This window comes from Grammomys surdaster, unplaced genomic scaffold, assembly GCF_004785775.1.
Source record: "Grammomys surdaster isolate TR1022 unplaced genomic scaffold, NIH_TR_1.0 239, whole genome shotgun sequence".
In the NCBI taxonomy this organism is placed as follows: Eukaryota; Metazoa; Chordata; class Mammalia; order Rodentia; family Muridae; genus Grammomys; species Grammomys surdaster.
This window is the reverse complement of record NW_021604684.1, coordinates 2,924,890-2,932,346: the sequence shown is the minus strand read 5'-3', so window position 1 is coordinate 2,932,346 and position 7,457 is coordinate 2,924,890. Positions and strand designations below refer to the sequence as shown.

The 7,457-nt window shown below is 38.3% G+C and overlaps 1 protein-coding gene across 1 annotated transcript in view; it reads right to left on the bottom strand.

Moving 5' to 3' along the window:
* Mc2r (melanocortin 2 receptor) overlaps positions 1 to 6,627 on the bottom strand; it is a 15,300-nt gene extending 8,673 nt beyond the window's left edge. Inside the window, exon 1 of the mRNA XM_028774161.1 lies at positions 6,507 to 6,627. The gene's annotated coding sequence lies outside the window, so the exon portion shown is untranslated. The remainder of the gene's footprint in view (positions 1 to 6,506) is intronic.
* Between the last annotated feature and the right edge of the window lie 830 nt (positions 6,628 to 7,457).

Below are 7,457 nucleotides of genomic sequence, written 5' to 3'. Positions count from 1 at the left end.
CTTTCTTTCTTTCTTTCTTTCTTTCTTTCTTTCTTTCTTTCTTTCTTTCTTTCTTCCTTCCTTCCTTCCTTCCTTCCTTCCTTCCTTCCTTCCTTCCTTTCTTTCTTTCTTTCTTTCTTTCTTTCTTTCTTTCTTTCTTTCTTTCTTTTAATGTTAAGCATCTTTAGCCACTATGGAAATGCAAAAATACATTGAGATTTTATATTACCCTAGTCATATTGTCTAGATCGAACAAACAAACAAACAAACAAACAAACAAACAAACCCCAAATGATGACAGATGCTGGCATGAGTATGGGGAAAGGAGGACGTTTAAAGACTCATCACTATAAAAATCAGTATAGAAACCTCTCTAATCTAGGACTATATCTACACACAACTCACCTATTAGGCATATTTTCTAATGACTCTAAACCCCACCACAGACACACCTGCTCATCCAGGTAGTTGTTGCTCTACTCACCACAGCCAAGACATCCATCAACTGATGAATGGATTTTTTTAAAAAAACAAAATTAGAACATTTGCACAATGAAACATTATTTAGCTATAAAGAAAAACAAAATTATGAAATTTATGGGTGAATGGAGCTGGAAACCATCATTCTAAGGTAGTCCAGAACCATAAACTTTGCAGATATTCTCTTATTTGTGGATTTTAACTTTGAATCTTCAGATATTATGTGTTTCATTTGGAATAGCATGGATGCCAGGAAATTAGTAATGAACTGTGTTGGGGATGTCAAGAGTGGAGAGATAGAATATAGGGGTATAAAGGGATACAGGAGAATAATGGAGCAAGAAAGGCAAATGAATGGGGGATGGGAGGGCAGAATAGAGAAAAGGATATGGGGATGGGACAGAGAACACTAAAGACATTTGAAAAGGCTGTGTGGAAACCGAGGGTTGTAGGTGTTTCATAAAATACATACATAAACACATCTAGAAATTTAAAATTTTATACATAAATTTGATCTCACTCTTACGCAGATTCAGAAAATGTTGATCTCAGAGGAGTTGGTAATAAAACTGTGGCTTAGGTTAGAGAATGAAGAGAGCTTAGTCAAGAAATGAGTTACAGTTAGATACAGGGCTATGATCTGGCATTTTATTGTATGGTAAGGTACCTATGAATCAGTATTATTATTGTCAATAATATATTTCAAAAGAGCTAGAAGAAAAGATTTTGAATATTTTTGCCACAAAGAAATCATAAATATTTAAATTGATATACATGCTAGTTACCCCGGTTTGAGCAAGGTGTACAATGTAGTGCACGCATTAAATCATCATGCTGTTTCCTGTAAACATGCACAACTGCTCTGTGTGGATGAAAATGATTACGATCAAGCTAACTTTAGAAACAACATAGAAATTAAATTTACAGCTTGCATAATTAACAAAATGTGCAAAATGATCCTCTTTGAAAGGCTATTATTCTTCATGAGTGCTTCCTGTTTCCAGAATTAAACCTATCCTTAGTGGGCTAAGGATGTAGCCCACTTAGTAAAGTGTTTTCCTAGCATGCTTAAAGCTTGTGATTTCCTTGCTCCCTAGCTCCACCTAGACTGAGCTTGGTAACACACAGCTGTAATCATAGCAGTAGGGGCTGGAGATAAGAGGATATGAAGTTCAAGACCATTCTCAGCTACATAGAGTGTCTGAAGCCAGCCTGGCCTGATGAGGTCCTGTCTCAAAACTACACCACCAATGAACACTTGGAGATGGAAATAGGATAATCACAAATTTATTGCCAACCTTGGTAAGATAGTGAATTCAAGGATCATGTGAAGCACATTTTAAAACAGTTTATCTATGAAATATTCCAATATAACAAAGATCACTACATTAGTGTAATAAATAAAAGTTAGACATTCTGTATCATGTTTAAGACATATGAAAGCTTTTAAAGACATATTACGTCTAGCTTCTCAATTAGAAGATTTGTTATCACTAAAAGTCTAGAGCAAGACGTACACAGAAAGTTACAGATATGAGTCTAGATATGAGTCTATCATGATACCGCCATATTCCAAGACCTAACTCCCTGGCTGACTGTGACTCTAGGCTCTTAAACAATGAATGATGTACACAAAAATACTTGTAGGTAATATTCATTTAATTATCATTATAATAATGTAAAACTAAACCACAAATCATTTCTAATCAATGATAGAGTAAATAAACTCTACCAGATCTATAAGACTGATGTGATTAAAATCCCAGTTCACTGATACAGAGAGTGTTTGTATGTGTCACACACACACACACACACACACACACACCATGATGTTTACAGATTTCATATCCACTAGGGATAGGGATTGAAAATATTAAAAATAATTTTAACTATGCTTAACATATCATGTGTTTCCTAAACAGTATAGTATAAAAATTACTGACATAACTTTTTCATTGTATTAGACATTAGAATTAATCTAGGGGCAATGTAAAGTATACAGGCAGGTGTGTATAGGTTCTTGAAAAATACTATGCCATCTACTTTAAGGCTTGAACATCTGGGGATTTTGTCATCTATTAGAGAACCTGATTCCAGTACCCCACTGATAGTGAAAAAGGCTGTAACTATCTATTTCATGCAAAAAAAATCACAGAAAAAAATTTAGAAGATATACATTAGATCATAGTGGTGTGTGCTAGAATATAGCTCAGTTATAGAGCAATTGCCTGTCACATGTGAGGCTGTATATTTGAACATTATTATTGAAAAAAATTAGTGGTAGTGTTGATTGGCATAATTAGTTATTTTAAAATATTTTGGAAAAATTTTGAGTTTATGGAAAATTATGAATGTCACTGAGTTCTCATACCCAGTTTCTGGTTATTAATCCCTTTAATTACTGTGACCCATCTTATCACAATTAATGGGCCAATAGAATAATATTATTATCAACTTAAAATCTGAATTTTACATTTGCTCAGTGGCTTACAAATTTCTACCCTGGAATCTCGCACCTAGTATAATATTTTAACTTTACTCCAGGGTAAAGTCCTTTTTGAAAATGATCTTGATAATTTTAATGGAGTATTGGTTAAATGTTTTGCAGAATTTGCCAAACTTGTTTTTTTTTGTTTTGTTTTGTTTTGTTTTTGTCTAATGTTTTTCTAGTGATTGGACTGAAGTTAAAGGTTTGAGAAGAAAGACCACAATAGGTAAACCATCATTTTCATCATTTTATATCAAGGGACATACCATCAACATGACTCTTGAGTGTCATGGTAGGCCATGTGTCCTATACACAATAGTGTTTTTAGATCACCTGCTGTATATTTGTTCCCTCTATTTACTCTTCCCAGAACGCATGCTTTAGAAGAAAGTCACTGGGCACAATTCATACTTAAGAGATGGACAATAAATGTTATACCTACTTGAGGGTAGAGGATTGTGGTGATTAAGGTTGGCAATTTGACAGACTCTAGAATACCTTGTAAAAGATTCTCTTGATCTGATTATTTGATATGGGAAGACCCATCTTGACTGTGGGGAGGGCTATGGCTCTGTATAAGATCCTGTACTGTATAAAATAGAGAAAGAGAGCTTATTGCTTGCTTGCTATCCTCTTTCTCTCTTTTAATTTTTGTTTCTAGATCTATTTCTTCCCCATTTAAAATACTGAGCTGTTCCAGCAACAATTGTTGAAAAGCGCCCCCTCCCCTGAATTGCTCTTTTACCTATGTTTAAATCATCTAATCTCTGTGGGTCTGTTTCTGCTCTCTCTCTTCAGAACTACCCTGTCTGGTCGAGTGTAGCATTGTCATGTCTTAAAGTAGTGTACTGTCAATCTTCTGAATGCATTATTCCTTATTAGGGTTACGTTAGCTATATATTATTAGGTGCTGTCCTTTCTTTGCATAAATTCTAAAGTAAACCAATGTTTACGACAGTGGGTTCTCCACCTTCCTACTGATGAGACGCTCTAAGACAGTTCCTCATGTTGTGGTGACCACCACCCATAAAATTATTTTTGTTGCTACTTCTTAACTGTAATTTTGATGCAGTTATGTTCTTAACAGTAATTTTGATGGGGTTTTGAATCATAATGTAAATAATGGTGTTTTCTGATGATCTTAGGTGACCCCTATGAAAGGGTCATTCAGTCCCCAAATGGGTCGTGATCAACAGGTTGAGAACCACTGGTCTACAAAATAACCTAATTATAACTTCATTGACAATCTTGATCAGATTGAAAATATCAAAAATATGTCTTTTATTAAGCTGAGTTTGTTATCCAAGACATATCGTTAGTTCTATATTTGGCTTTGTAGCTGTAGATTTAGCCATGCTTTGGTTGAATATATTTTAAAATATTGATACCTGGTGAAATGGCTTAGTAGGAAAAGACGCTTGTGGCCAAGCCTAATGATTTGAATTTGATTCCTAGAGCCCAAATGGTAAAAAGAGAGAATTTCTGTAAGTTGTTCGCTGACCTCTACACCTATGCCATGGCATATGTGCGCGCTCTCTCTCTCTCTCTCTCTCTCTCTCTCTCTCTCTCTCTCTCTCTCCCTCTCTCTCTCTCTCTCTCCCTCCCCCCTCCCACCCACACACACACAGAGGCAGAATTTTAAATGTAGCTTTAAAAAAGAGATTTCACACACAAAAAATTAGGTCTATTTAGCATGTACAGACTTCCTTGTCAATATCCCTCAAACACGAGTTTAGCAACCACTTAAATGACATTTCCATTACCTTAGCTATCACAAGTGATCTAGACATAATTTAACGTGTATAATAAGATACATGTAGATTAGATGACACCATTTTCTATGAGAGACTTTGAATTTCGCCATCCACAGCAGGTCTTGGAGCTAATCCTCTCCAGACACTGAGGGAGCACCTGCTTAGTAACACACAGGATAATCTGTGACAGCTGATTTTAAGCCTTAGGTGAAGGAGAGGAAGGTGTAACTAGTGGGGTACCTACGGATCCTTTGTTTATCTGTGCAGAAGATGTCCCCTTCAGCTCTCAGGGAACTGGTGTCTGCTGGAAAGAGAGGCAGTTGGTAGTTTCTCAAGACGTCTTTCCTCACTGATGAACCATCAATGTTCATCCTACACTGAATCCATCGGAGTGTTTTGAGTTTGGCCTAAAACATACTGTACCTTAGAACTGACACCAACCTGCCAACTCCCATCACAGCCTTCTCTCTGCATCGAAGCATTGTCTGCAGAAAGACTTTTTCCTTTTTCCTTGAGGCAACGTGGTCCGGAGTTTACTTAATCTTACTCTGTATGGTTTATGGCATAAATAGATAAAATAACACTGTACTGTAACACTCTCATGGGAATGGATTTGTTTTTGTTTTGAGACAGGGTCCCGATATGTGGCCCAATTCCATCTCCAATTTGGCTCTCCTACCTTGATCTTCTGAATGTCAGGGTCATAGGCATGTGCCACCAAGCCTAGCTAGATGTGTAGGTATTATTAATCATGACTCTACTAAATGAAGGAGAAGCTCCAAGGAAGGATGCCATTCTAACAGACTTGTGATTTATTTTGTTAGGTGCAGGATTCCTGTGAGAAGCTCATATCTACTCTCCCTGGTTTTAGAGGAACGGTCCTTATAACTCTAAGGGGTGGCTGTGTGCTCCAAAGGCAGTGCACACTGATTGATTTCTGTGGAGAATCCCCCATGACAGGCTTTAGAGGGAGCCTCTTTCTGCAGGGTCAGAAGAATGAAAATTCAAGCATTCAATCTTACTGGGTAGAACACAGCAACTTAGTGTGCAGAAAGACCAGGGAAACGAGACCAGCATGAGAGATGAGAGTGTCTGGCCAGCCAAACTTTTCCTTTCTAGATGGATAAAGAGCCCAGGTACTTCTGGGGTCTAGGGAACTTCTTCTGGGAGGAGAGCCACTGAAGTACCCATTCTATCCCCTTTCTGCCTTGGCTGACCTTAACCTTGGCCAACTACAATCTCCCCACCCCTGCTGATCATATTTTCCTGACCTCCTCGGAACCAGAACAAAAGATGCCACTGCAACTGCCCATCATTCTCCCTCACCATCAAACGGCCCAGTTCTTAGGTCCCTCTGGCTCTCAGCGGGTCTTGCTTATGTGCCTCTCTGTACCTTGTACTACGGCGAGGGTTCTGAGCCCACAGCCCTTCCGCTACATTCAGGCGCAGCTAGCTCAGTCTTCTGCACACTGGCAGCTCCCAAATGTTCCCTGAGACAAGACCAGCCCTGCTAGTCTTAAGCCCAGACAGCATGAAGCAGGAAAAACAAAACCAAAGACAAAACCAAAAAACAAAACTTAAAAGAAATGCTACGTAACATTGCTTAGAAAGACGTCTTTAAAAGTCAGTTAAATTTCTAGATGTAAAACAGACCTAGAGCTATTAGTGAGATGTCTCAGTGAGTTTTTTTTTTTTTAAATAAAAAACCAAAGCTGCCTTGAGTTGTTGCAAGTTCGCAGAAAGCAAATCTTTTGCTGTGATAAGAGGGGCACAAACAGAACTGAGAGTCTTTTGAAGCTACTCACCCAATTTCTGCCCTCCCTTGTTCTGCCCCTGGCCTGAGGGGATCCCACCAAAAAAAGGTTTGTGGCTCTTTGTAACCTCACAGACTTCGTTCTTTGCAGGAGCTGCTGTGAGGCTTCATTTCAGCAACATAATGTTCTTGTTCTGGGGGCTCCCCCGGGCCCCACTCTGACTTCAACTTGAAACTAGGCCAGTGCATAGGAATCCAGTAAACAGCGTTGCTCAATGCATGAACGAGTGAGCAAGAGCCTTTCACTCCTCCTGGGAGTGCAGAGGAGGCCTCTTCTTTCCAGTCTTGCTCAAGATCCTTCTCTCAGCCCCCTCTGAGTATCCTTCCCATTCCCATCTCCTTTGGACTCTGTATGTTCCATGCAGCCAGTCAAGCAAAGCCATCACTGAGTCTTCACTGAATGTGTGTCCCAACTGTTGATCACTTAGGGGAGCATACGATGATGAATATGCTTAACTTAGTTATTCTATGCCCCAAGTTGCTGCAGTCATATACATGTGTGCTAGCGGTAGAGTTGCTCAGAGAAGCAGGGAGTCATTGTGTAGCAACTCCTCTGGTCTTTTGGCAGAAAGCGATCCCATTTTAAAAGGCAGAAAGGTTAACCAGGAAAAAAAAAATGGATGATTCAGGAAGAGGTTAAAGGGAATGATCTCAATTTCAACCCTGGTTCCATTAGCAAATCCTGCTGTAATTCTTGAGTAGAGTTTATAATAATTTAATAGACTTTACAATTTATTAGACTATAGTAAGGACAGAGAAATTAATAAATTCATTAGTAGGAAAGAAAGTTTCAGTTAGACAAAGAAGTAATAGGTTTTATTGTCATGCTTTAACTAAGAAATAAAATAGATACTTTCTTAAGAAGGATGAACCACAATTGAGAGGATTTGGAAGCTCTGAGCTGTAACTTTTTCTTAAGTATGCTCCTAGCTTTCCTAGTCAG